Source organism: Aethalodelphis obliquidens, unplaced genomic scaffold (assembly GCF_003676395.1).
Source record: "Aethalodelphis obliquidens isolate GAN/ISIS:26980383/991018 unplaced genomic scaffold, ASM367639v1 scaffold4, whole genome shotgun sequence".
In the NCBI taxonomy this organism is placed as follows: domain Eukaryota; kingdom Metazoa; phylum Chordata; class Mammalia; order Artiodactyla; family Delphinidae; genus Aethalodelphis; species Aethalodelphis obliquidens.
The window spans coordinates 68,622,350-68,648,701 of NW_020837948.1; positions in this window are offsets into that span (position 1 = coordinate 68,622,350).

Here is a 26,352-nt window from a genome sequence, read left to right on the forward strand (position 1 = left end):
AAAAAAAAAAAAAAAAATATATATATATATATATATATATGTATATAGCTATTTATATCTATTTTTGTTTTTTTTTGGCTGTGCTGCGTGGCTCGTGGGATCTTAGTTCCCTGACCAGGGATCAGACTCAGGTCCACGGCAGTGAAAGCCCAAGTCTTAACCGCTGGACTGAGAGGGAGTTCCCTCAGGTGGGAAACTGAGCAAATGATGGAATGCTGGCTTTATGTAGAGCCTGCCTCTTCCTGTCATGACCCCTAATGGTACTGCTCAGAACAGAAAGAATTGCCCCCTTGAGAGAATGAAGCCAGAGTCCAGGGAATCTGAGCTCCAGGCACTGTGCAGCAAGAGAAATGTCTATTCCCTCTTTACACATGGGATTTCTGGGAAAATCCTGGCTCAGAGTCAGGCTGACTTAGCTGGGGCTGCAGCTTTGCCACATTAAGGCTGTGTAATCAGAGGTGAGTACTTCTACAGTCATTCTCAACCTCTTAGTTTAGGCTGCACTTACAAATATTACAAAAAATTTTGGGCAACACAATTGAAGAGATGAAAGACTTAAAATGAAATTGAATCATTTTGTAATAATTGAAATGTAGGCATTACTACTATATAGATGTTTCCTAAAGTCTATAAAGGTATCCAAAGTTCTGTACTTTTAATTTGAAAGATTTCCCCTTAGCAGAATGTCACTCTGCGTATACATGCCCTGATGATACCTCCATCCATGGAGTAAAGCTTTTATTTATTTCCCTTTGGTGCTGACTTGCCTTTTTGCTTTCCTTGCTTCCTAGTCTAATGTGAGCAAAATTGTTCCCAGTTCTACATCTTGCAACACAACCTACTCAGCGAAATGCTCCATCAGGCAGTTAACTGTCTGAATTGTCTGCTCGGATGGGAAGTTGTAGCAGAAGGCAATTTCTTACCCAGATTAAGATTTGGCAGAACACCGGGAGGGTTTAAGGTTCACAGACATGACCTACAACACTGGTTGGAAACCACTGGCTTACCCTCTCTGGCAAAAGTCATCTCTGACCCTGGAATGAAGCACTTACAGGATGGTTCTCCACTGCACTGTTCCACCTCACAATTCTCTATGGGGGTAATTGTGAAAATTCCTGTTGTACCAAAGAGGAAATTGCTTTTTAGAGAGGGTAAGCTGTTGGTTCCATTTGATGGGAGCAAATTTTTTTTTCAACTCCTATATCCTTGTTCCTGCCTGCCTCCAGGTATATACTCATGTGATATACTTCCACTGGTCATCTAGAAATGTCTAAGGCAGTCTGATTTCATAGGAGGGAGAGAGAGCTACCTTTTCATTGCAGTAATCTGAAGCTATCTTCCCCAACAGCTGAGTAATGAGAAACAATTATTATTGACAAACTATTATTATTGAGAAACAGTATAGCAAAAAATATATGGGAGGTTGTGAAAGGTTAGACCAGTTGTCAATAGTCATACTAAGAGAGTAAGCCATACAGATGCAAGTGGCAAGTTACTGTGGCATCCTAAAAGTTATTTTCTTTTTTCTTGTAATTTTCTTTACTGGGGCACTTGAAAGCCTTTGGAAATTAGAAGTTCTATTCCCTTTCGTGCTCAATGACATCACCATCCACTCTGTGATCCAAGTCATGAATCTGGAAATCACTGAGGACTTTCCTCCCTTACTCCACAAATACATCTGTTTCTTCATCACGCTCATTTGACCCATCACACAGTCCTATTAACCTGAATTCCAAAGTGTATTTCTTATCTATTTCCGTCCTATTCTAGCCATGAGTGTAGCTTTAGGGTTGGACTGCCTGGGTTGAACTCAGTTCTGTCTCTTGGTATCTATGTACCCTTCTCCAGCAATTGTATTGGAGGGCTCCTATTACCTAACCCACATCAGCTGCTCCCAGGTGTTTCTCCCCTACACTACAAACAGCTTCTTACTTCAGTCTTCAGGGTTTCTTTTCTAGTGAGATTAGACACTGTCTTATTGTTTAGTTACCCTATTTACTTCTTCCTCTCTGTTCATGTCTTTTGCCCATTTTCAAAACTTAGACTATTCTTTTTTATGTTTTATTTAAAAATTTCTATATTCACATTTTGACCTTCTCTTTAGAAGCAATTTATTTAATATTTCTCTTCATATTTCAAGTTACTCTTAGAAGCAATAAAATGTGAGTGAAAATAGTGAAACAACAATGCCAAGGCAGTAAATATCACCCCAACGTAGAGTTTCCCTAGAAATTATTTGCATAAAGTGAGTAAACTTCATCTTTAGGATGTTAATGCTGAATCATATTATCATCACTGTAAATTATTATTGCTAATAATTAAAAAGGTTTTTATTGCAGTATAATTGATTTACAATATTGTGTTAATTTCTGCTGTGCAGCAAAGTGACTCAGCTATACACATATATAAATTCTTTTCCGTTGTGGGTTATCCCAGGATATTGAACATAGTTCCCTGTGCTATACAGTAGGACCTTGTTGTTTATCCATTCTGTAAGTAATAGTTTGCATCTACTAAGCCCAGACTCCCAGTCCATCCCTCCCCCAGAGTAACCACAAGTTTGTTCTCTATGTCTGTGAGTCTGTTTCTGTTTTGTAGACAGGTTTATTTGTATCATACAATATTGTAGTTTCCACATATAAGTGATATCATACGGTATTTGTCTTTCTGACCCACTTCACTTAGTATGATAATCTCTAGTTGCATCCGTGTTGCTGCAAATGGCATTATTTTGTTCCTTTTAATGGCTGGGTAATATTCCATTGTATATATGTACCACATCTTCTTTATCCATTCATCTGTTGATGGACATTTAGGTTGTTTCTATGTCTTGGCTATTGTAAATAGTGCTGCTGTGAACAGAGGGGTGCATGTATCTTTTTGAATTATAGTTTTGTCTGAATATATGGCTAGGAGTGGGATTGCAGGATCATATTGTAATTCTGTTTTTAGTTTTCTGAGGAACCTCCACACTGTTCTCCATAGTGACTGTACCAATTTACATTCCCACCAACAGTGTAGGAGGGTTCCCTTTTCTTCACACCCTCTCCAGCATTTGTTATTTGTAGAATTTTTAATGATGGCCGTTTTGACTGGTGTGAGGTGATATCTCATTATAGTTTTGATTTGGATTTGTCTAATAATTAGTGATGTTGAGCATCTTTTCATATGTCTATTGGCCATCTCGGTCTTCTGCCCATTTTTTTGATTGGGTTGTTTTGTTTTTTGTTGTTGAGTTGTGTGACCTGTTTGTATATTTTGGAAATTAAGCCCTTGTTTGTTGCATCATTTGCAAATATTTTCTCCCATTCCATAGGTTGTCTTTTTTTTTTAATGGCTTCCTTTGATGTGCAAAAGCTTGTAAGTTTAATTATGTCTCATTTGTTTATTTTTGTTTTTATTTCTATTGCCTTTGGAGATTGACCTAAGAAAAAATTGGTACAATTTATGTCAGAGAATGTTTTGCTTATGATCTGTTCTAGGAGTTTTATGGTGTCTTGTCTTACACTTAAGTCTTTAAGCCATTTTGAATTTATTTTTGTGCATGGTGTGAGGGTGTGTTCTAACTTCACTGATTTACATGCGGCTGTCCAACTTTCCCACTACCACTTGCTGAAAGACTGTCTTTTTCCCATTTTATATTCTTGCCTCCTTTGTCAAAGATTAATTGACCATAGGTTTGTGGGCTTATTTCTGGGCTCTCTATTCTGTTCCATTGGTCCTTACATCTGTTTCTGTGCCAATACCACACTGTTTTGATTACCGTAGCTTTGTAGTATTGTCTGAAGTCTGGGAGGGTTATGTCTCCTGCTTTGTTCTTTTTCCTCAGGATTGCTTTGGCAATTCTGGGTCTTTTATGGTTCCATATAAATGTGAGGATTATTTGTTCTAGTTCTGTGAAAAATGTCATGGGTAATTTGATAGGGATTGCATTAAATCTGTAGATTGCTTTGGGTAGTATGGCCATTTTAATAATATTAATTCTTCTAATCCAAGAGCATGGGATATCTTTCCATTTCTTAGAATCATGTTTAATTTCCTTAATTAATTAATTTATTTTTGGCTGCATTGGGTCTTTGTTACTGTGCGTGGGCTTTCTCTAGTTGTAGCAAGTGGGGGCTACTCTTTGTTGTGGTGCACGGGCTTCTCATTGCGGTGGCTTCTCTTGTTGTGGAGCACGGGCTCTAGGCACAAGGACTTCAGTAGTTGTGGCACACAGGCTCAATAGTTGTGGCTCGTGGGCTCTAGAGCTCAGGCTCAGTAGTTGTGGCACATGGGCTTAGTGGCTCCACGGCATGTGGCATCTTCCTGGACCAGGGCTCGAACCCGTGTCCCCTGCATTGGCAGGCAGATTCTTAACCACTGCACCACCTGGGAAGTCCCCTTTATTAATGTTTTACAGTATTTTTTTTTTTTTTACTTTCTGCTATTTCATTTTTAGTATAAAGAAATGAAACCTATTTCTGTATGTTAATCTTGTATCCTGCTACCTTGCTGAATTCATTTATCGGTTCTGGTAGTTTTTTTTTTGCCATACGCGGGCCTCTCACTGTTGTGGCCTCTCCCGTTGTGGAGCACAGGCTCCGCATGCGCAAGCTCAGTGGCCACGGCTCACGGGCCCAGCCGCTCTGCAGCATGTGGGATCCTCCCAGACCAGGGCACGAACCCGTGTCCCCTGCATCGGCAGGTGGACTCTCAACCACTGCGCCACCAGGGAAGCCCGGTTCTGGTAGTTTTTGTGTGGAGTCTTTAGGGTTTTCTATATATAGTATCATGTCATCTGCATATAATGACAATTTTACCTCTTCCCTTCCAATTTGGATACCTTTAATTTACTTTTCTTGTCTGATTGCTGTGGCTAGGACTTCCAATATTGTGTTGAATAGAAGTGGTGAGAGTGGGCCTCCTTGTCTTCTTCCACATTTTAGTGGGAAGGCTCTCAGTTTTTCACTGTTGAGTATAATATTGGCTGTGGATTTGTCATAAATAGCTTCTATTATGTTGAGATATGTTCCCTCTATACCCACTTTGATAAGAGTTTTCATGAATGGAAGTTGAATTTGGTCAAATGCTTTTTCTGCATCTACTGAGATGATCATGTGGTTTTTGTCTTTTCTTTTGTTGATATGGTGTATCACATTGATTGATTTGCATATGTTGATCCATCCTTGTGAACTTGGGATAAATTCCACTTGGTGATGGTGTATGATCTTTTTTATGTGTTGTTGGATTTGGTTTGATAGTATTTTGTTGAGAATTTTTACATCTATATTCATCAAAGATATTGGCCTGTAGTTTTCTTTTTTGATGATATCTTGGTCTGTTTTTGGTATCAGGATGATGGTGGCTTCAGAGAATGTCTTTGGAAGTATTCCCTCCTCTTCAAACTTTTGGAAGAGTTTGAGAAGGATTGATATAAGTTCTTCTTTATATGTTTAGTAAAATTCACCTGTGAAGCCATCTGGTCCTGGACTTTTGTTTGTAGGGTGGTTTTTTTATTACAGATTCTACTTCACTTCTAGTGATTGGTCTTTTCAAGTTATCTATTTCTTCTTGATTTAATTTTGGTGGGCTGTATGCTTCTAGAAAACTGTCCATTACTTCTTGTTGAATTTGTTGGCATATAATTGTTCATAGTATTCTCTTATGTTTTTTTGTATTTCTGTGGTATCAGTTGATATTTCTACTTTTTCATTTCTTATTTTGTTTATTTGGGTCCTCTTTCTTTTCTTCTTGGTGAGCCTGGCCAGAGGTTTGTCAACCCTTTCAAAGAACCAGCTCTTGGTTTTATTGATTTTTTGCTATTCTTTTTTTAATCTCTATTTTATTTATTTCCTCTTTGATCTTCATTATTTCCTTCCTTCTGCTGACTTTAGGTTTTGCTTGTTCTTTTTCTAATTATTTTAGGTGATATGTTAGGTTATTTATTCGAGATTTGTCTTGTTTTTTGAGGAAGGCCTGTATTGCTATAAATTTCCATCTAAGAACTGCTTTTGCTGCGTCCCATAGATTTTGTATGGTTGTGTTTTCATTGTCATTTGTCTCAAGATATTTTTTAATTTCCTTTTTGAGTTCCTCATTGACTCATTGATTTTTTTAGTAGCATGTTGTTTAGTCTCCATGTAATAGTTTTTTCTCATTTCTTTTCCTGTGGTTGATTTCCAGTTTCATGTCATTGTGGTCAGCGAAGATGCTTGAAATAATTTCTGTACTCTTAAATTTGTTGAGGTTTGTTTTGTGCCCTAGTATGTGGTCAGTCCTAGAGAATATTCCATGTGCACTTGAAAAGGATGTGTATTCTGGTGTTTTGGGATGTAATGTCCTGTAAATATCAATTAAGTCTAACTGTTGTATTGAAGCATTTAGGATCTCTGTTGCCTGACTGATTTTCTGTCTAGAAGATCTGTCCGTTGATGTGAGTTGGGTGTTAAAGTCTCCTGCTATTATTGTATTCCCATCAATTTCTCCCTTTATGTCTGTTAGTATTTGTTTTATGTATTTGAGTGCTCCTATATTAGGTACATATATGTTGACAGTATAAAATCCTCTTCTTATATTGATCCTTTTATCATTATATAATGTTCTTTTTTTGTGTGTGTGGTACGCGGGCCTCTCACTGCTGTGGCCTCTCCCGTTGTGGAGCACAGGCTCCGGACGCGCAGGCTCAGCGGCCATGGCTCACGGGCCCAGCTGCTCTGCGTCATGTGGGATCCTCCCGGACCGGGGCACGAACCCGTGTCCCCTGCATCGGCAGGCGGACTCTCAACCACTGCGCCACCAGGGAAGCCCTATAATGTCCTTCTTTATCTTTCTTTATGGCCTTTGTTTTAAAGTCTGTTTGGTCTGATATGAGTTTTACAACCCTTGCTTTCTTCATTTCCGATTGCATGAAATAGTTTTTTCCAACTCCTCACTTTCAATCTGTGTGTGTCCTTTGCCCTAAAGTGGGTCTCTTGTAGGCAACTTATTGTAGGCTCTTTTTTTTTAATCCAGTCTGCCACTCTGTGTCTTTGATTGAAGCATTTAGTCCATTGACATTTAAGGTAATTATTGATAAATATGTATTTATGTCATTTTAAACTTTGTTTTCCAGTTGATTCTTTGTTTCTCCTTTGTTCCTTTCTTTTCCTTTTTGTTTTCTTTTCGTGGTTTGATTATTTCCTTTTATATTATGCTTGTGTTCTCTTTTTGGTTTTTGTGAATCTTATTGTATGTTTTTTTTTTAAAACTGCAAATGTTTTCTTTATTTTTTTCACATCTTATTAAATTCAAAGAACCAAAAAATATACATGTTTCAGGGCACTTTTAAACGAACCTTCAGTACTTCAAGTTTACATCTTTATTGGAGTCTAATTGCTTTACAATACTGTGTTAGTTTCTGCTTCATAACGAAGTGAATCAGTTATACATATACATATGTTCCCATATCTCTTCCCTGTTGCATCTTCCTCACTCCCACCCTCCCTATCCCACCCCTCCAGGCGGTCAAAAAGCACCGAGCTGATCTCCCTGTGCTATGCAGCTGCTTCCCACTAGCTATCTACCTTACGTTTGGTAGTGTATATATGTCCACGCCTTGCTCTTGCTTTGTCACAGCTTACCTTTCGCCCTCCCCATATCCTCAAGTCCATTCTCTAGTAGGTCTGTGTCTTTATTCCTGTCTTAGCCCTAGGTTCTTCATGACATTTTTTTTTTCTTAAATTCCATATATATGTGTTACCATACGGTATTTGTCTTTCTCTCTCTCACTTACTTCACTCTGTATGACAGACTCTAGGTCTATCCACCTCATTACAAATAGCTCAATTTCATTTCTTTTTATGGCTGAGTAATATTCCATTGTATATATGTGCCACATCTTCTTTATCCATTCATCCGATGATGGACATTTAGGTTCTTTCCATCTCCGGGCTATTGTAAATAGAGCTGCAATGAACATTTTGGAACATGACTCTTTTTGAATTATGGTTTTCTCAGGGTATATGCCCAGTAGTGGGATTGCTGGGTCATATGGTAGTTCTATTTGTAGTTTTTTAAGGAACCTCCATACTGTTCTCCACAGTGGCTGGAGCAATTTACATTCCCACAAACAGTGCAAGAGGGTTCCCTTTTCTTCACACCCTCTCCAGCATTTATTGTTTCTAGATTTTTTGATGTTGGCCATTCTGACCGGTGTGAGATGATATCTCATTGTAGTTTTGATTTGCATTTCTCTAATGATTAATGATGTTGAGCATTCTTTCATGTGTTTGTTGGCAGTCTGTATATCTTCTTTGGAGAAATGTCTATTTAGGTCTTCTGTCCATCTTTGGACTGGGTTGTTTGTTCTTTTGTTATTGAGCTGCATGAGCTGCTTATAAATTTTGGAGATTAATCCTTTGTCAGTTGCTTCATTTGCAAATATTTTCTCCCATTCTGAGGGTTGTCTTTTGATCTTGTTTATGGTTTCCTTTGCTGTGCAAAAGCTTTGAAGTTTCCTTAGGTCCCATTTGTTTATTTTTGTTTTTATTTCCATATCTCTAGGAGGTGGGTCTAAAAGGATCTTGCTGTGATTTATGTCATAGAGTGTCCTGCCTATGTTTTCCTCTAAGAGTTTGATAGTTTCTGGCCTTACATTTAGGTCTTTAATCCATTTTGAGCTTATTTTTGTGTATGGTGTTAGGGAGTGACCTAATCTCATACTTTTATATGTACCTGTCCAGTTTTCCCAGCACCACTTATTGAAATGGCTGTCCTTTCTCCACTGTACATTCCTGCCTCCTTTATCAAAGGTAAGGTGACCATATGTGCGTGGGTTTATCTCTGGGCTTTCTATCCTGTTCCATTGATCTATCTTTCTGTTTTTGTGCCAGTACCATACTGTGTTGATTACTGTAGCTTTGTAGTATAGTCTGAAGTCAGGGAGCCTGATTCCTCCAGCTCCGATTTTCATTTTCAAGATTGCTTTGACTATTCGGGGTCTTTTGTGTATCCATACAAATTGTGAATTTTTTTGTTCTAGTTCTGTGAAAAATGCCAGTGGTAGTTTGATAGGGATTGCATTGAATCTGTAGATTGCTTTGGGTAGTATAGTTATTTTCACAATGTTGATTCTTCCAATCCAAGAACATGGTATATCTCTCCATCTATTTGTATCATCTTTAATTTCTTTCATCAGTATCTTATAATTTTCTGCATACAGGTCTTTTGTCTCCTTAGGTAGGTTTATTCCTAGATATTTTATTCTTTTTGTCACAATGGTAAATGGGAGTGTTTTCTTGATTTCACTTTCAGATTTTACATCATTAGTATATAGGAATGCAAGAGATTTCTGTGCATTAATTTAGTATCCTGCAACTTTACCAAATTCATTGATTAGCTCTAGTAGTTTTCTGGTAGCATCTTTAGGATTCTTTATGTATAGTATCATGTCATCTGCAAACAGTGACAGCTTTACTTCCTCTTTTCCAATTTGGATTCCTTTTATTTCCTTTTCTTCTCTGATTGCTGAGACTAAAACTTCCAAAACTATGTTGAATAAGAGTGGAGAGAGTGGGCAACCTTGTCTTGTTCCTGATCTTAGTGGAAATGCTTTCAGTTTTTCACCATTGAGGATGATGTTGGCTGTGGGTTTGTCATACATGGCCTTTATTATGTTGAGGAAAGTTACCTCTGTGCCTACTTTCTGCAGGGTTTTTATCATAAATGGGTGTTGAATTTTGTCGAAATCTTTCTGTGCATCTGTTGAGATGACCATATGGTTTTTCTCCTTCAATTTGTTAATATGGTGTATCACGTTGATTGATTTGCGTATATTGAAGAATCCTTGCCTTCCTGGAATAAACCCCACTTGATCATGGTTTATGATCCTCTTAATGTGCTGTTGGATTCTGTTTGCTATTATTTTGTTGAGGATTTTTGCATCTATGTTCATCAGTGATATTGGCCTGTAGTTTACTTTCTTTCTGACATCCTTGTCTGGTTTTCGTATCAGGGTGATGGTGGCCTTGCAGAAAGAGTTTGGGAGTGTTCCACCCTCTGCTATATTTTGGAAGAGTTTGAGAAGGATAGGTGTTAGCTTTTCTCTAAATGTTTGAATTCGCCTGTGAAGCCATCTGGTCCTGGGCCTTTTTTTGTTGGAAGATTTTTAATCACAGTTTCAATTTCAGTGCTTGTGATTGGTCTGTTCGCATTTTCTATTTCTTCCTGTTTCAGTCTTGGCAGGTTGTGCATTTCTAAGAATTTGTCCATTTCTTCCAGGTTGTCCACTTTATTGGCATAGAGTTGCTTGTAGTAATCTCTCATGATCTTTTGTATTTCTGCAGTGTCAGTTGCTACATCTCCTTTTTCATTTCTAATTCTATTGATTTGAGCCTTCTCCCTTTTTTTCTTGATGAGTCTGGCTAATGGTTTATCAATTTTGTTTATCTTCTCAAAGAACCAGCTTTTAGTTTTATTGATCTTTGCTATCATTTCCTTCATTTCTTTTTCATTTATTTCTGATCTGATTTTTATGCGTTCTTTCCTTCTGCTAACTTTGGGGTTTTTTTGTTCGTTCTCTAATTGCTTTGGGTGCAAGGTTAGGTTGTTTATTCGAGATGTTTCCTTTTTCTTAAGGTAGAATTGTATTGCTATAAACTTCCCTCTTAGAACTGCTTTGGCTGCATCCCATAGATTTTGGGTCGTTGTGTCTCCATTGTCATTTGTTTCTACGTATTTTTTTATTTCCTCTTTGATTTCTTCTGTGATCACTTCATTATTAAGTAGTGTATTGTTTAGCCTCCGTGTGTTTGTATTTTTAACAGATCTTTTCCTGTAATTGATATCTAGTCTCATAGCATTGTGGTCAGAAAAGATAGTTGATACAATTTCCATTTTCTTAAATTTACCAAGGCTTGATTTGTGACCCAAGATATGATCTATCCTGGAGAATGTTCCATGAGCACTTGAGAAAAATGTGTATTCTGGTGTTTTTGGATGGAATGTTCTATAAATATCAAGTAACTCCATCTTGTTTAATTATCATTTAAAGCTTGTGTTTCCTTATTTATTTTCATTTTGGATGATCTGTCCATTGGTGAAAGTGGGGTGTTAAAGTCCTGTACTATGATTGTGTTACTGTCGATTTCCCCTTTTATGGCTGTTAGTATTTGCCTTATGTATTGAGGTGCTCCTATGTTGGGTGCATAAATATCTACAATTGTTATATCTTCTTCTTGGATCGATCCCTTGATCATTATGTAGTGTCCTTCTTTGTCTCTTCTAATAGTCTTTATTTTAAAGTCTATTTTGTCTGATATAAGAATTGCTACTCCAGCTTTCTTTTGGTTTCCATTTGCATGAAATATCTTTTTCCATACCCTTACTTTCAGTCTATATGTGTCTCTAGGTCTGAAGTGGGTCTCTTGTAGACAGCAAATATATGCGTCTTGATTTTGTATCCATTCAGCCAATCTGTGTCTTTTGGTGGTAGCATTTAGTCCATTTACGTTTAAGGTAATTCTCGATATTTATGTTCCTGTTCCCATTTTCTTAATTGTTTTGGGTTCGTTATTGTAGGTCTTTTCCTTTTCTTGTGTTTCTTGCCTAGAGAAGTTCCTTTAGCAGTTGTTGTAGAGCTGGTTTGGTGGTGCTGAACTCTCTCAGCTTTTGCTTATCTGTAAAGGTTTTAATTTCTCCATCAAATCTGAATGAGATCCTTGCTGGGTAGAGTAATCTTGGTTGCAGGTTTTTCTCCTTCATCACTTTCAATATATCCTGCCAGTCCCTTCTGGCTTGCAGAGTTTCTGCTGAAAGATCAGCTGTTAACCTTATGGGGATTCCCTTGTGTGTTATTTGTTGTTTTTCCCTTGCTGCTTTTAATATGTTTTCTTTGTATTTAATTTTTGACAGTTTGATTAATATGTGTCTTGGCGTATTTCTCCTTGGATTTATCCTGTATGGGACTCTCTGTGCTTCCTGGACTTGATTAACTATTTCCTTTCCCATATTAGGGAAGTTTTCAACTATAATCTCTTCAAATATTTTCTCAGTCCCTTTCTTTTTCTCTTCTTCTTCTGGAACCCCTATAATTCGAATGTTGGTGAGTTTAATGTTGTCCCAGAGGTCTCTCAGACTGTCCTCAGTTCTTTTCATTCTTCTTTCTTTATTCTGCTCTGCATTAGTTATTTCCACTATTTTATCTTCCAGGTCACTTATCCATTCTTCTGCCTCAGTTATTCTGCTATTGATCCCATCTAGAGTATTTTTCATTTCATTTATTGTGTTGTTCATCATTGTTTGTTTCATCTTTAGTTCTTCTAGGTCCTTGTTAAATGTTTTTTGCATGTTGTCTATTCTATTTCCAAGATTTTGGATCATCTTTACTATCATTATTCTGAATTCTTTTTCAGGTAGACTGCCTATTTCCTCTTCATTTGTTAGGTGTGGTGGGTTTTTATCTTGCTCCTTCATCTGCTGTTTGTTTTTGTGTCTTCTCATTTTGCTTATCTTACTGTGTTTGGGGTCTCCTTTTTGCAGGCTGCAGGTTCGTAGTTCCCGTTGTTTTTGGTGTCTGTCCCCAGTGGCTAAGGTTGGTTCAGTGGGTTGTGTAGGCTTTCTGGTGGAGGGGACTAGTGCCTGTGTTCTGGTGGATGAGGCTGGATCTTGTCTTTCTGGTGGGCAGGTCCACGTCTGGTGGTGTGGTTTGGGGTGTCTGTCGACTTTTTATGATTTTGGGCAACCTCTCTGCAATGTGTGGGGTTGTGTTCCTGTCTTGCTAGTTGTTTGGCATAGGATGTCCAGCACTGTAGCTTGCTGGTCATTGAGTGAAGCTGGGTGCTGGTGTTGAGATGGAGGTCTCTGGGAGATTTTTGCCATTTGATATTATGTGCAGCTGGGAGGTCTCTTGTGGACCAGTGTCCTGAAGTTGGCTCTCCCACCTCAGAGGCACAGCACTAACTCCTGGCTGCAGCACCAAGAGCCTTTCATCCACATGGCTCAGAAGAAAAGGGAGAAAAGGTAGAAAGAAAGAATTAGAAGAAAGAAAGAAAGAAAGGAAGAAAGAAAGGAGGGAGAGAGGGAGGGAGGGAAGAAGGAAGGAGGGAAGGAAGGAAGAAAAGAAAGAAAGACGATAAAGTAAAATAAAATAAAGTAAGATAAAATATAATAAAGTTACTAAAATAAGAACATAATTATTAAGAGGAAAAAAAACCAAAAAACAAAAAAATGGTTGGATAGAACCCTGGAACAAATGGTGGAAGCAAAACTCTACAGACAAAATCTCACACAGAAGCATATACATACACACTCACAAAAAGAGGAAAAGGGGAAAAAATCATAAATCTTGCTCTCAAAGTCCACGTACTCAATTTGGGATGATTTGTTGTCTAAAGGAGGAAAGAAAGAACAAAGATAAAGTAAAATAAAATAAAGTTATTAAAATAAAAAGTAATTATTAAGAAAAGAATTAAAAAAAAACGGACGGATAGAACCCTCGGACAAATGGTGGAAGCAAAGCTCTACAGACAAAATCTCACACAGAAGCATACACATACACACTCACAAAAAAAGGAAAAGGGGAAAAAATAATAAATCTTACTCTCAAAGTCCACCTCCTTAATTTGGGATGAATCATTGTCTATTCATGTATTCCACAGCTGCAGGGTACATCAAGTTGATTGTGGAGCTTTAATCGGCTGCTCCTGAGGCTGCTGGGAGAGATTTCCCTTTCTCTTCTTAGTTCTCACAGCTCCCAGGGGCTCAGCTTTGGATTTGGCCCCGCCTGTGTGTGTAGGGTCGCCGGGAGGACGTCTGTTCTTTGCTCAGACAGGACGGGGTTAAAGGAGCCGCTGATTCCGGAGGCTCTGGCTCACTCAGGCCGGGGTAGGGAGGGTCACGGAGTGCAGGGCGAACCTGTGGCGGCGGAGGCCGGCGTGACGTTGCACCAGCCTCAGGCGCGCCGTGCATTCTCCCAGGAAAGTTGTCCCTGGATCCCGGGACCCTGGCAGTGGCTGGCTGCATAGGCTCCCCGGAAGGGGGGTGTGGATAGTGACCTGTGCTCGCACACAGGCTTCTTGGTGGTGGCAGCGGCAGCCTTAGCGTCTCATGTCTGTCTCTGGGGTCCGCGCTTTTAGCTGCGGTTTGCACCCGTCTCTGGAGCTCCTTTAAGCAGCGTTCTTAATCCCCTCTCCTCGAGCACCAGGAAATAAAGAGGGAAGAAAAGGTCTCTTGCCTCTTCAGCAGGTCCAGACTTTTCCCCGGACTCCCTCCCGGCTAGCTGTGATGCACCAACCCCCTGCAGGCTGTGTTCACGCCGCCAACCCCAGTCCTCTCCCTGTGCTGTGACCGAAGCTGAGCCTCAGCTCGCAGCCCCACCCGCACCGGCGGGTGAACAGACAAGCCTCTTGGGCTGGTTAGTGCCCGTCAGCCCTGATTCTCTGTGTGGGAATCTCTCTGCTTTGCCCTCTGCACTCCTGTTGCTGTGCTCTCCTCCGCGGCTCTGAAGCTTTCCCCCTCCGCCACCCGCAGTCTCCACCCGTGAAGGGGCTTCCTAGTGTGTGGAAACCTTTCCTCCTTCACAGCTCCCTCCCACTGGTGCAGGTCCCGTCCCTATCCTTTTGTCTCTGTTTATTCTTTTTTCTTTTGCCCTACCCAGGTTCGTGGGGAGTTTCTTGCCTTTTGGGAGGTCTGAGTTCTTCTGCCAGCATTCAGTAGGTGTTCTGTAGGAGTTGTTCCACGTGTAGATGTATTTCTGGTTTATCTGTGGGGTGGAAGGTGATCTCCACGTCTTACTCTTCTGCTGTCTTCCCGGAACGAGTCTTAGTGTATGTTTTTGATTTGTGATTACCCTGTTTTTCAAGTATGTTAACCCCTTCCTATATCTGCTTGCTTTAAACTGATAGTCATATAGGCTCGAACACATTCTAAAGAAAGAATCTACATTTTCTTACTCTCCTCCTCCATGTTTTATGTTTTTGATGTCCTCTTTTACATCTTCATGTTTATCGTGTTGCTGTTCCTTGTGTTTATCATTGCTTTCACAATTTTTTTTCTTTTTGATCTGTATACTGGCTTATTTAAGTGATTTACTTTCCAATTGTGATTTCCTCTTTCCTATACCTTCTTGCTTCATTTCTAATTAGAGAAGACCTTTCAATATTTCTTTTAGGATAGGTTTAGTATTGCTGTATTCTTTTAGTTTTTGCTTGTCTGAGAAATTCTTTATCTCTCCTTCTATTCTAAATGATAATCTTGTTGGGTAGTGTAGGTTGCAGATTTTTCCCTTTCAAGACTTTGAATATATTTTGCCATTCCCTTTTGACCCACAGCATTTCTGTAGAGAAATCAGCTGATAATCTTAAGGAGTTTTCCTTATAATTAACTCTATTTTTTTTTATGCTGCCTTTAGAATCCTCTCTTTATCTTTAATTTTTGCCATTTTTATTATAGGTCTTTGTGTAGGTCTGTTTGTGTTCACCTTGTTTAGGACCCTCTGTGCTTCCTGTGTCTGGATATCTGTTTCCTTCTTTAGGTTTGGGGAGTTTTCAGCCATAATTTCTTCAAATACATTTTCCATCCCCTTTTCTCTTTCTTCTCCTTCTGGAATCCCTAATATGCATAAATTGGCACACTTCATATTATTCCATAGGTCTCTTATATTGCTTTCATTTGGCTTTCTGTCTGTTCTTCTGATTGGGTGATTTCCATTATTCTATCTTCCAGATCACTTATTCATTCTTCCTCATTATTCATTCTGCTATTCATTCCTTTAGCTCAGCTTTCGTTTCAGCAAATGAATTTTTAAATTTTTCTTGGCTCCTCCTTACAGTTTCTAGTTCCTTTTACAGTAATCTGCATTTCTGTTGATAACCTTTCTTAATTCCTTCAGTATTTTCATTACCTCCTGTTTGAATTTGGTGTCTGTTAGACTGTAGAGGTCCGTTTCATTGTTTGTTCCTTCACGGGAATTCTCTTAGTCTTTTAACTGGGAGTGGTTCCTCTGCTTCTTCATTTTACTTATATTTCTCTTACTCTGTGAGTTGAGGAGAAACAATTATCTACCGTAGTCTTGGAAGGCTATTTATATGTGGGAGCATCCCTGCGTAGCTTGTATGGGTTTAATACATTTGTTGCAAGGGCTGCTTTTAGTTTGGGTGCTTGCTGCCTCTTTCCTCAGTGTGTGTTGGCCATTATCCCCTTGATAGGGGGTGTGCAGGTGTGGCGGCCCGTTCGCGCTCCTGGGGCTCATGCCAGGTGGGGGCAGTGATTGGTGCCTGCTTCCATTTCTCTCTGCAGCAGCAGCGCTGCCCCATGCCTGCCACTGGAGCCTGTGATGGTAGTGGCAGCTTGTGCCTGCCCCCAGAGCTCACGTAGACAGTGACCTGTTGCCTGAGTGCATTCCAGGGAAAGAAGCTCCTATGGTGGTCCTGCTCCTCTCCTCGTGCACCCCCCCCCCAACAATGGCTCCTTGCCTCTCTGGTGGGCCCAGGCTTCTTCCACATAAACCCTCAGTTGCCACACTCCAGCACCTTCAGTCTGTTTCCACACAGCCAACCCCAGTCCTCTCCCTGGGTGCCTGAGCTTCGGCGCCCAGCCCCTACCGGAGATGAGCATCTCAGGCTAGGGAGCATGGGGTGGTGGTACCCAGTGTCAGTACAGGTCCCTTTTGTTTTGCCTACTGCAAACTGGTCACGGCGCTTTCCTTTGAGGCTTTGAAGCTCCCCCTCCAGGTTGATCTCCCCGCCAGTGAGAGGACTTCCCAGGCTGTGGTAACCATTCCTCCTTCACAGCTCCCTCCCTGGGTCACAGGACCCATACCAATTCTTTTCTCTTTCTTTTTTTCTTTTGTCTTACCTGCTTACATGGAGGTTTTCTTGCCCTTTAGGAAGTCTGAGGTCTTCTGCCAGTAGATGTTCTGTGCAAATTGTTCCACATATAGATGTGTTTTTGATGTATTTGTGGGAGAAGGTGGGCTCCATGTTCTACTCCTCCGCTGTCTTGATCACTCTCTACTGTTAATAATTAACACCATAAATCACCAAAGGACAGGAATTTAGAAAAGAAAGTAGGAAATAAATATTAGTTGGCCTCATTCTTCTCACCGTTTTTGCTCCATCCAGATCCTGTTATTACACTTTCCTAGCGAATGTCAGGTTCTGTGTAATGTTTCTTTTATTATACTTCCTTAGTTATTGGTAATAGAATAAAACCAAAATGTCATTATTTTTATCACTCATATATATCACGTAGTATATGACAGTACTAATGCACCTAGTCTTATACTAGTGGGGAAGGGATTTCTTGGGCCTCTGCTTATATTTTTTAAATTGCATTAGAAAATCATTAGGGACAGAGAATATCCTTTGGTTCATTGTGGAGAATTCTTCAAAAAACTATTTGTAGTCTCTCCAATCTGTTTTAAATAGGAAACTACAAAAGTTGCACTGCTTTCCTAATTCAAGCCCATTTCTTTAGGATAGATTAAAAAAAAATCACAGTAAATTAAATATTGTCTACCTGGAAATGCTCCAGATTCTTGGTTCTCTGACTTTTCCCCTATTGCTCATCAGTTGTTTGTCAGGATTGGAGACTAATTGCTCCTTGAAAGTGGGTCTGTGTGTTTTACTCGAGTTCTTCTCTGTCCTCTTAGGTTAATCTGCATCACTTTCCATTTTCAGCCACCAACTGTATCTGTAGCTGCAGTGACATTTTTACACTAGGAAAGATGTATGCTGCCCATCTGTCATGTAAGGACATAACGTAGTTAAACCATCTACCCTGTATCTTACTACACTGTGAGTGATGAAAACACAAAGGGAGTTGGGTTTGGTTTATCCTCGGAGAATTGGTGGCGAGAAATACTGATTTGTATGTTATACCGCCTAGAAAATGAACATTAGGTGAGCTGCCATCAACAGACTGCAGAATCACCTCTGCCAGAGGATGTGGATCCGGGCTTACAATGCCTTCAGCCTCTGTTTTGAAATTCTAAGCTCATGTGTCAATGTTTTGTTTTTTTTTTTTTGCTGCCTGCTTCTACCCATGGGCACACCCACTCAGAGGTCACCTTGCAGTTGCAGCTGGGAGGGGCTAGCTTTTTTTTTTTCTTTGTTTTTTGGCTGTGCTGCTTGGCATGCAGAATCTTAGTTCCCTGACCAGGGATCGAACCTGTGCCCCCTGCATTGGAAGCGTGGAGTCTTAACCATTGCACTGCCAGGGAGGTCCCATGTGTCAGTGTTTTATGCCTGACTCAGTGCACTGGGGAGACTTTCCCAGGATAGTGGGAAAGGGAGGCCATGAGGTTGGACAAGGGTATCAGCCTTGTCACTGATCGATTAGGGGCAAAGTCTCTACTTTATCAGTGTTGGTTTACGTATCTCTAAAAAGACAGACTTAGGCTTAATCACCATTTCTTTTTTTTTTTGCTGTACGTGGGCCTCTCACTGCTGTGGCCTCCCTCGTTGTGGAGCACAGGCTCTGGACGCGCAGGCTCAGCAGCCATGGCTCACAGGCCCAGCCGCTCCGTGGTATGCGGGATCCTCCTGGACCGGGGCACGAACCCATGTCCCCTGCATCGGCAGGCGGACTCCCAACCACTGCACCACCAGGGAAGCCCTTAATCACCATTTCTAACATTCTTCTTATTACTATGCCATTTACTTATGCTGCCCTGAACACAAAAATGAGACACTATTGCCTTGTTACAGGCTAGAATATGGCTTTCAGTTGTACAGAAGCGTTTGCCCTAATTCATCCACTGTGCTTTCTCTTCAAGACACCTACCTTTGACCAGCAGCACAAATTTGCTGTGCCCAACTTGTGACGAGGAAAACTCCTGAAAAGGGAGAATAATGACCAAGATACTCTATTTGATAGATTTATTTGATAGATTTTCAAATAAATCACCTGTTGTCACCTGTTTTTAAGATCCGTACCTTTTGCCATGTAGCCTTATTGTATCTCCAGCTGTGGGCAGAGAACTCTTTCTGCTCCATGGATGTTGGGCTTGGCCACTGACCTGCTTTGGCCAACAGAATGCTACCAGCTGTGCTGCAAGAGCAGAAGTTCTATCACTATGTCGCTTGATTTTGTGTGCTCCTGCCTTTCACCCTGAGAAGAACAAGTCCCCAATAGCTGCTGGTCCAAGGAGAATGTGGAGCTTATAGAACAGATCTAAACCCACTGTCAGACAGAAGTAGAAGTGACCTGAAGACCCACGAGCAAGCAAAATAAACATTTGTTGTTGTAAGCCACTGAGATTTTGAGGTTGTTACTCAGCAAAAACTGACCAGAATATATTTTTGTAGAAACTTAAAATTATACAAATAAGGATTTGGCTTTGTTTTCTCTAAAAATATACCTATCTGGAATAAGTTAAGGGGAAAAAAAGCTGTGTTTGTGTTTCCTACTTATTAAGTCCATTCCTGGAGAGCATATTGTAGGGAGAAGTGTGGAGGGGAGGAGAGGAAAAGGCATGACTAAAAGGGGAAGGAGAGGGGGGAATGACTGAGGGATGTGTTCATGGGGATGGAGTGGGTTAGAAAGAGGAGACTTCAGAAGCCAGCAGCGAACTTGACCAATTTTATGGCTTGGTCCGTGGCTTCTTTGGACCTGAGAAGCTGTGTATCAGGACTGACTATCCTTTAAATGTCAGTGCTTCTTAGTGCTGTGTCCTGAGCCCTCTTTCTTCTGTCGGCACACACTCTCCATGGGCAGTCTCATCAACCCACATTTTATAGGCTGTGTCTCCTGGCACAACTTTCTCTGAAGCAACAAACCTGGATATTTGGCAGTCTCTACTTAGATGGCCATAGACTCTCAAACCCAGCAGTCCAAACTGAGCTTGTGAACTTTTCTGCATGTCCTGTGCTGCTGCTTCTCTATCCTCATCACAGTCCTCGGAAGATAACATCCTGTGCACGGTATTGACCAAGTAAGTACTGGGATGCATGGTTGGCTTCTCCCTTCCTCAACTTCTGACAACCTGTCAAACCACCTTAAAGATGACTGCTCTTCAGTGGTGCCCTGTTGCTGTGTAGGTAAAGTCACACCCCATAGCAGGACAGGTCTCCCTACCCCTCCTGTTTTTGCAGTAGAGCCCTGGCGAGCTTCTTCCAACTCCACAGTCTAACCGTGTCCTCTTTGCTTCTGGGTTTTGTATATGCTCTTGGTTCTACTTGGCACGCCTCCCTAACTACCCTCTCCCTAAGCTGGTTTTCCTAATAATTTCTATTTCCTCTTTAGTCTTAGTCTAGATCACTGGTTCTCAACTGGAAGTGATGTTGTCTCCAGAGGACATTTAGCTGTGTCTGGAGACATTTTGGGTTGTCACAGCTGAGGGGGTGGTACTATGGGCATCTAGCGGGTAGAAGCCAGGATGCTGCTAAACATCCTATAATGCCCCCCACATCAAAGACCCCTACAGCAAAGAATTATCTGTCCTAAAATGTCAGTAAGTGCTGAGATGCAGAAACCCTAGTCTAAATTTCACTTTCTCTTGGAAGCCTTTCCTGACCTTCCCAGAATGAGTTAGGTGCCCCTCCTTTGTGGTTTCATGCCCCTCTCCTTAGACTTTTTGTAGCCCTTCCCCTATTACACTGATATTTTCTGTTCACTTGTCTATCTCCTCTTCTACAATGTGAACTTCTGGTAGTCATTTACTGTGTTTTGTTTCTTTTTCACTTCCCAGACCCCAGCATGGTACCTGGTAATGGTGGGCATGCAATACATATTTGTTAAATGAGTAAAAAAAAAATGAATCCAGAAAAGTAATTCTAAGAGTAGGGTCTCACACACCACATTTTTTCCCAGAAAGCACGTTGTTTGCATGTGGTACAGTCCTGTCTTCAGAAATTCAAGGCAAAGAAAACCAGCCTGGGTGATGAAAACTCAAGAGTTAAGAACAACCACTCTAATTCATGCCCCTCCTGCACCACCAGGGAAAGGCATTCTTTCAGAATTCTCTTGTGTATGTGGGCCACATAAAATTGCCAACCAGCCCAGGGAAATAAGTATTTGAATATTTATTTTATTTTCTAGCGGCTTCTCTTGCCAATAATATCCTGGTCATGGAACTATCCATACCCACAGTGTGATGTGTGCTGCAGGATTATTACTATTATTGTTATTACTATTATTTATATTTCCAGGATCTCATTTTTTTACATTGAATAATAGTTGAAGCAGTTTGTGTCATGACTCTCTTTTTATAGGTGAAAATGCCACATAATGAAACTTAAGGCAGCACAAACCAATATATTTCATCGCCCAGCACCATAATCTATTAAGCCTGAGATATTTTCAGGGAATTGCCTTAAATCCTTTGGTGGTTTAAAGTAGCTTCAGAGGGATTAGTGGCTTAGAGGTAATTGTTATTGCTAATATTTTATTTGAAATGTCCTGTTCAGCAGAGGTAATGTGACATTTTGCTCACTGGAAATGCTATCTTTCTAGGGAAAGGGAAGAGTCAAAAAGGTCAGTGCCCAGGAGAGAGAGGGCAGGAGCCTGTGATACAAAGGACAAGGGCCAGAGCTGAGGTGACAAGCATGAGTTAGCTGAGTCAGAGCTGACTTTCCTGTGGACCTTGGAAAGCTGGAGTTTTAATTTTATGTGATTTATGAGATTAATCTAGATAGTTAATCAGCTGTAAAGAGAAACCTGAGCTTTATTTATTGTTACTATTTTTTAAAATAAGTAAGGAGAATAAACACATTGAAGTACCACTTTGCAGGCTTACCTTTGGAGCTCCTCAGAGGCATCTCTGTCTCTAGGCCAATGGAGCTCAAATATAGAATGCTTGAGAAATCACTTTGGCGTGCTTGTTAAAAAATAAAAATTCCTTGGGCTTTACTTCCACCAACTCTGATTCTGTAGTTCCGAGATGGACCCAAATCTTCTTTTTACCCAGAGAGATCCAGGGGATTCTGATGCAGGGTTTCATAATGCCTAGAGAAACATTGGATTAACCCACCTCTTTGTTGGCCATGATACCATATTTCTCAAATTTCTATCTATGACCCAAATGCATCGCTTGAGTTCTAGACCCATATATCAAAATGGCATTCAAAATCTCTACTTGAAGATACTTTAAACTTAGCCTGTCCAAACTCAAATGATCTGTTCTTCTAGTATTTCCTACCCAGTGAATGGCATCAGTACTCATCCAGTTCTACAACAACACAAAAATGTAGATGTCACCTCCCTTGCTCTTCCTATATCCACTCCATCATTGCCATCATGCTGGCTCCAGCTCCCATCATCTCTTGCCTGGACCACAGCAATAGCTGACTAGTAGCTCTTTTCAGTCACTCTTTAATCTGCTCTCCTAAGTGAGCCAGAGGGACCTTAGCAAGATGTAATGTTTTAATGTTGCACTGCTCCCAGTGAAAACACTCCAATGACTTCCCATTTCCTCTTGGATTGGGACAAAAGTCCTTTCTTTGGCTTAAAGTGCTTCTTGGTGGTAACCAGCTGACCACCACTGCAGTCTCGTTTCATACAACTCTCTCCCTGGCTCCCTGTTCTAGCCACACTGCCTTTCTCTTCTTTCACAAAAGTGCCACACAAACCCCTGGCACAGGGTATTCCTTTGCCCTGAGCCAGTTTTTTCCTTTGGTCCACTCCCCTTCACTTTGCCTAGCGACCATCTACATCTCCTGCAGATGACATACCACATTTTACTTTTGTGATCTTCTCCTAACCTAGCTCAGATTCCCGTATGATATACCATTGAACAATCATACATTTTTTGTAATGGTACCTTTAGTTTTGTGACTGTTTGATTAATGCCTACCTTGCCCTAGACTGTAAGGTCCACAAAGGTGACAGTTAGGTCTGTTTCTGCTCTCCCTAGTGTCTCACAATGCTAGATGCATGGAGGTGCTCAATAAATATTTATTGAGTGAGTGTTTGTTGAATGACTGTGTATTGTGTGAGACATATTGTTAAAAGAATAATTTCATTTGAATTTCTTTAGACAGAAAAATCAGAGTAAGCATTTAGAGTTATACACTGGGAGCTTTAGCAAAGTAAAATGGAGTAGTAAGGTCATTAGCTAGATAATTAAGGTGAGTAGGACAATATAATCATGATATTTAAGCACAACTGTTAAGTATACATAAACTGACTTCCACCAGGGAGGAGATGCACTGGTAGTAGAGACTGAGGCTATCTGAAGAGTCAGGCCTTCAATGCCCTCTAGACTAACCAAGGAGTTTTGTGAGAGATCTAGAGATTTTAGACGTGTTATATTCATCAAAGAATTTCCTAGATTTTGGCATCATGGTGCAAGTCAATAATAGGGTTCCAAATTGCTCCTCTTTTTATGGACCATTTAAGAGCTTCTAAATGAAGCTGTGTGGCTGACAGGTCTTGGTGCTCCCACTGGGTGTCAGGCCTGAGCCTCTGAGGTGGGAGAGCCGAGTTCAGGACATTGGTCCACCAGAGACCTCCGAGCCCCTCGTAATATCAGTCATAGAGAACTCTCCCAGAGATCTCCATCTCAATGCTAAGACCCAGCTCCACTCAACAGCCAACAAGCTTCAGTGCTGGACAACCCCATGCCAAAAAACTAGCAAGCCAGGAACACAACCCCACCCATTAGAAGAGAGGCTGCCTAAAATCATAATAAGGTCACAGACACCCCAAAACACACCACTGGACGTGGTCCTGTCCACCAGAGAGACAAGATCTCATCCACCAGAACACAAGCACCAGGCCCCTCCACCAGGAGGCCTACACAACCCACTGAACCAACCATAGCCAGTGGGGGCAGACACCAAAAACAACAGTAACTACAAACCTGCAGCCTGCGAAAAGGAGACCCCAAACACAGTAAGATAAGCAAAATGAGAAGACAGAGAAACACACAGCAGATGAAGGAGCAAGGTAAAAACCCATGAGACCAAACAAATGAAGAGCAAATAGGCAGTCTACCTGAAAAAGAATTCAGAGTAATGATAGTAAAGATGATCCAAAATCTTGGAAATAGAATGGAGAAAATACAAGAAACATTTAACAAGGACCTAGAAGAACTAAAGAGTAAACAAACAATGATGAACAACACAATAAATGAAATAAAAATTCTCTAGAAGGAAACAAGAGCAGAATAAATGAGGCAGAAGAACGGATAAGTGACCTGGAAGATAAAATAGTGGAAATAACTACCACAGAGCAGAATAAAGAAAAAAGAATGAAAAGAATTGAGAACAGTCTCAGAGACCTCTGGGACAGCAATAAACGCACCAACATTTGAATTCTAAGGGTCCCAGGAGAAGAAGAGAAGAAGAAAGGGACTGAGAAAATATTGAAGAGATTATAGTTGAAAACTTCCCTAATATGGGAAAGGAAATAGTCAATCAAGTCCAGGAAGTGCGGAGTCCCATACAGGATAAATCCAAGGAGAAACACGCCAAGGCACATATTAATCAAACTATCAAAAATTAAATGCAAAGAAGAAATATTAAAAGCAACAAGGGAAGATAACATACATACAAGGGAATATAAGGGATAACAAGGGAAGATAAGATAACAAGGGAAGATAAGGGAAAATAACATACATACAAGGGAATCGCCATAAGGTTAACAGCTGATCTTTCAGCAGAAACTCTGCAAGCCAGAAGGGAGTGGCAGACATATTTAAAGTGATGAAAGGGAAAAAACTACAACCAAGATTACTCTACCCAGCAAGGATCTCATTCAGATTCTACAGAGAAGTTACAACCTTTAGAGACAAGCAAAAGCTAAGGCAATTCAGCACCACCAAACCAGCTTTACAACAAATGCTAAAGGAACTCATCTAGGCAGGAAACACAAGAGAAGGAAAAGAGCTGCAATAACAAACCCAAAACAATTAAGAAAATGGTAATAGAAACATACATATCGATAACTATCTTAAATGTAAATGGATTAAATGCTCCAACCAAAAGACATAGTCTGGCTGAATGGTTACAAAAATAAGACCGGTATATATTGCTGTCTACAAGGGGCCCACTTCAGACCTAGGGACATATACAGACTGAAAGTGAGGGGATGGAAAAAGATATTCCATGCAAATGGAAATCAAAAGAATGCTGGAGTAGCAATTCTCATATCAGACAAAATAGACTTTAAAATAAAGACCATTATAAGAGATGAAGAAGGACACTGCATAATGATCAAGGGCTCAATCCAAGAAGAAGGTATAACAATTGTCAATATTTATGCAGCCAACATAGGAGCACCTCAATACATAAGGCAAATGCTAACAGCCATAAAAGGGGAAATTGACAGTAACACAATCATAGTAGGGGACTTTAACACCCCACTTTCACCAATGACAGGTTATCCAAAATGAAATAAGAAAACAAGCTTTAAATGACTCATTAAACAAGATGGACTTAACATATTTATAGGACATTCCATCAAAAAATAACAGAATACACTTTCTTCTCAAGTGCTCATGGAACATTCTCCAGGATAGATCATGTCTTGGGTCACAAATCAAGCCTTGGTAAATTTAAGAAAATTGAAATCATATCAAGTATCTTTTCTGACCATAATGCTATAAGACTAGATATCAATTATAGGAAAAGAACTGTAAAAAATACAAACACATGGAGGCTAGAGAATACACTAGTAAATAACCAAGAGAAAACTGAAGAAATCAAAGAGGAAATCAAAAATTACCTAGAAACAGATGACAATGAAAACACAATGACCCAAAACCTATGGGATGCAGCAAAATAGGTTCTAAGAAGGAAGTTTACAGCAATACAATCCTACCTCAAGAAATAAGAAACATCTCAAATAAACAACCTAACCTTACATCTAAAGCAATTAGAGAAAGAAGACCAATAAAGCCCTAAAGTTAGCAGAAGGAAAGAAATCATAAATTTCAGATCAGAAGTAAATGAAAAAGAAATGAAGGAAACAATAGCAAAGATCAATAAAACTAAAAGCTGGTTCTTTGAGAAGATAAACAAAATTGATAAACCATTAGCCAGACTCATCAAGAAAAAAAGGGAAAAGACTCAAATTAATAGAATTAGAAATGAAAACGGACAAGTAACAACTGACACTGCAGAAATACAAAGGATCATGAGAGATTACTACAAGCAACTATATACCAAATAAAATGGACAACCTGGAAGAAATGGACAAATTCTTAGAAAAGCACAACCTTCCGAGACTGAACCAGGAAGAAATAGAAAATATAAACAGACCAATCACAAGCATTGAAATTGAAACTGTGATTAAACATCTTCCAACAAACAAAAGCCCAGGACCAGATGGCTTCACAGGTGAATTCTATTAAACATTTAGAGAAGAGCTAACACCTATCCTTCTCAAACTTTTCCAAAATATAGCAGAGGGAGGAACATTCCCAAACTCATTCTACGAGGCCACCATCACCCT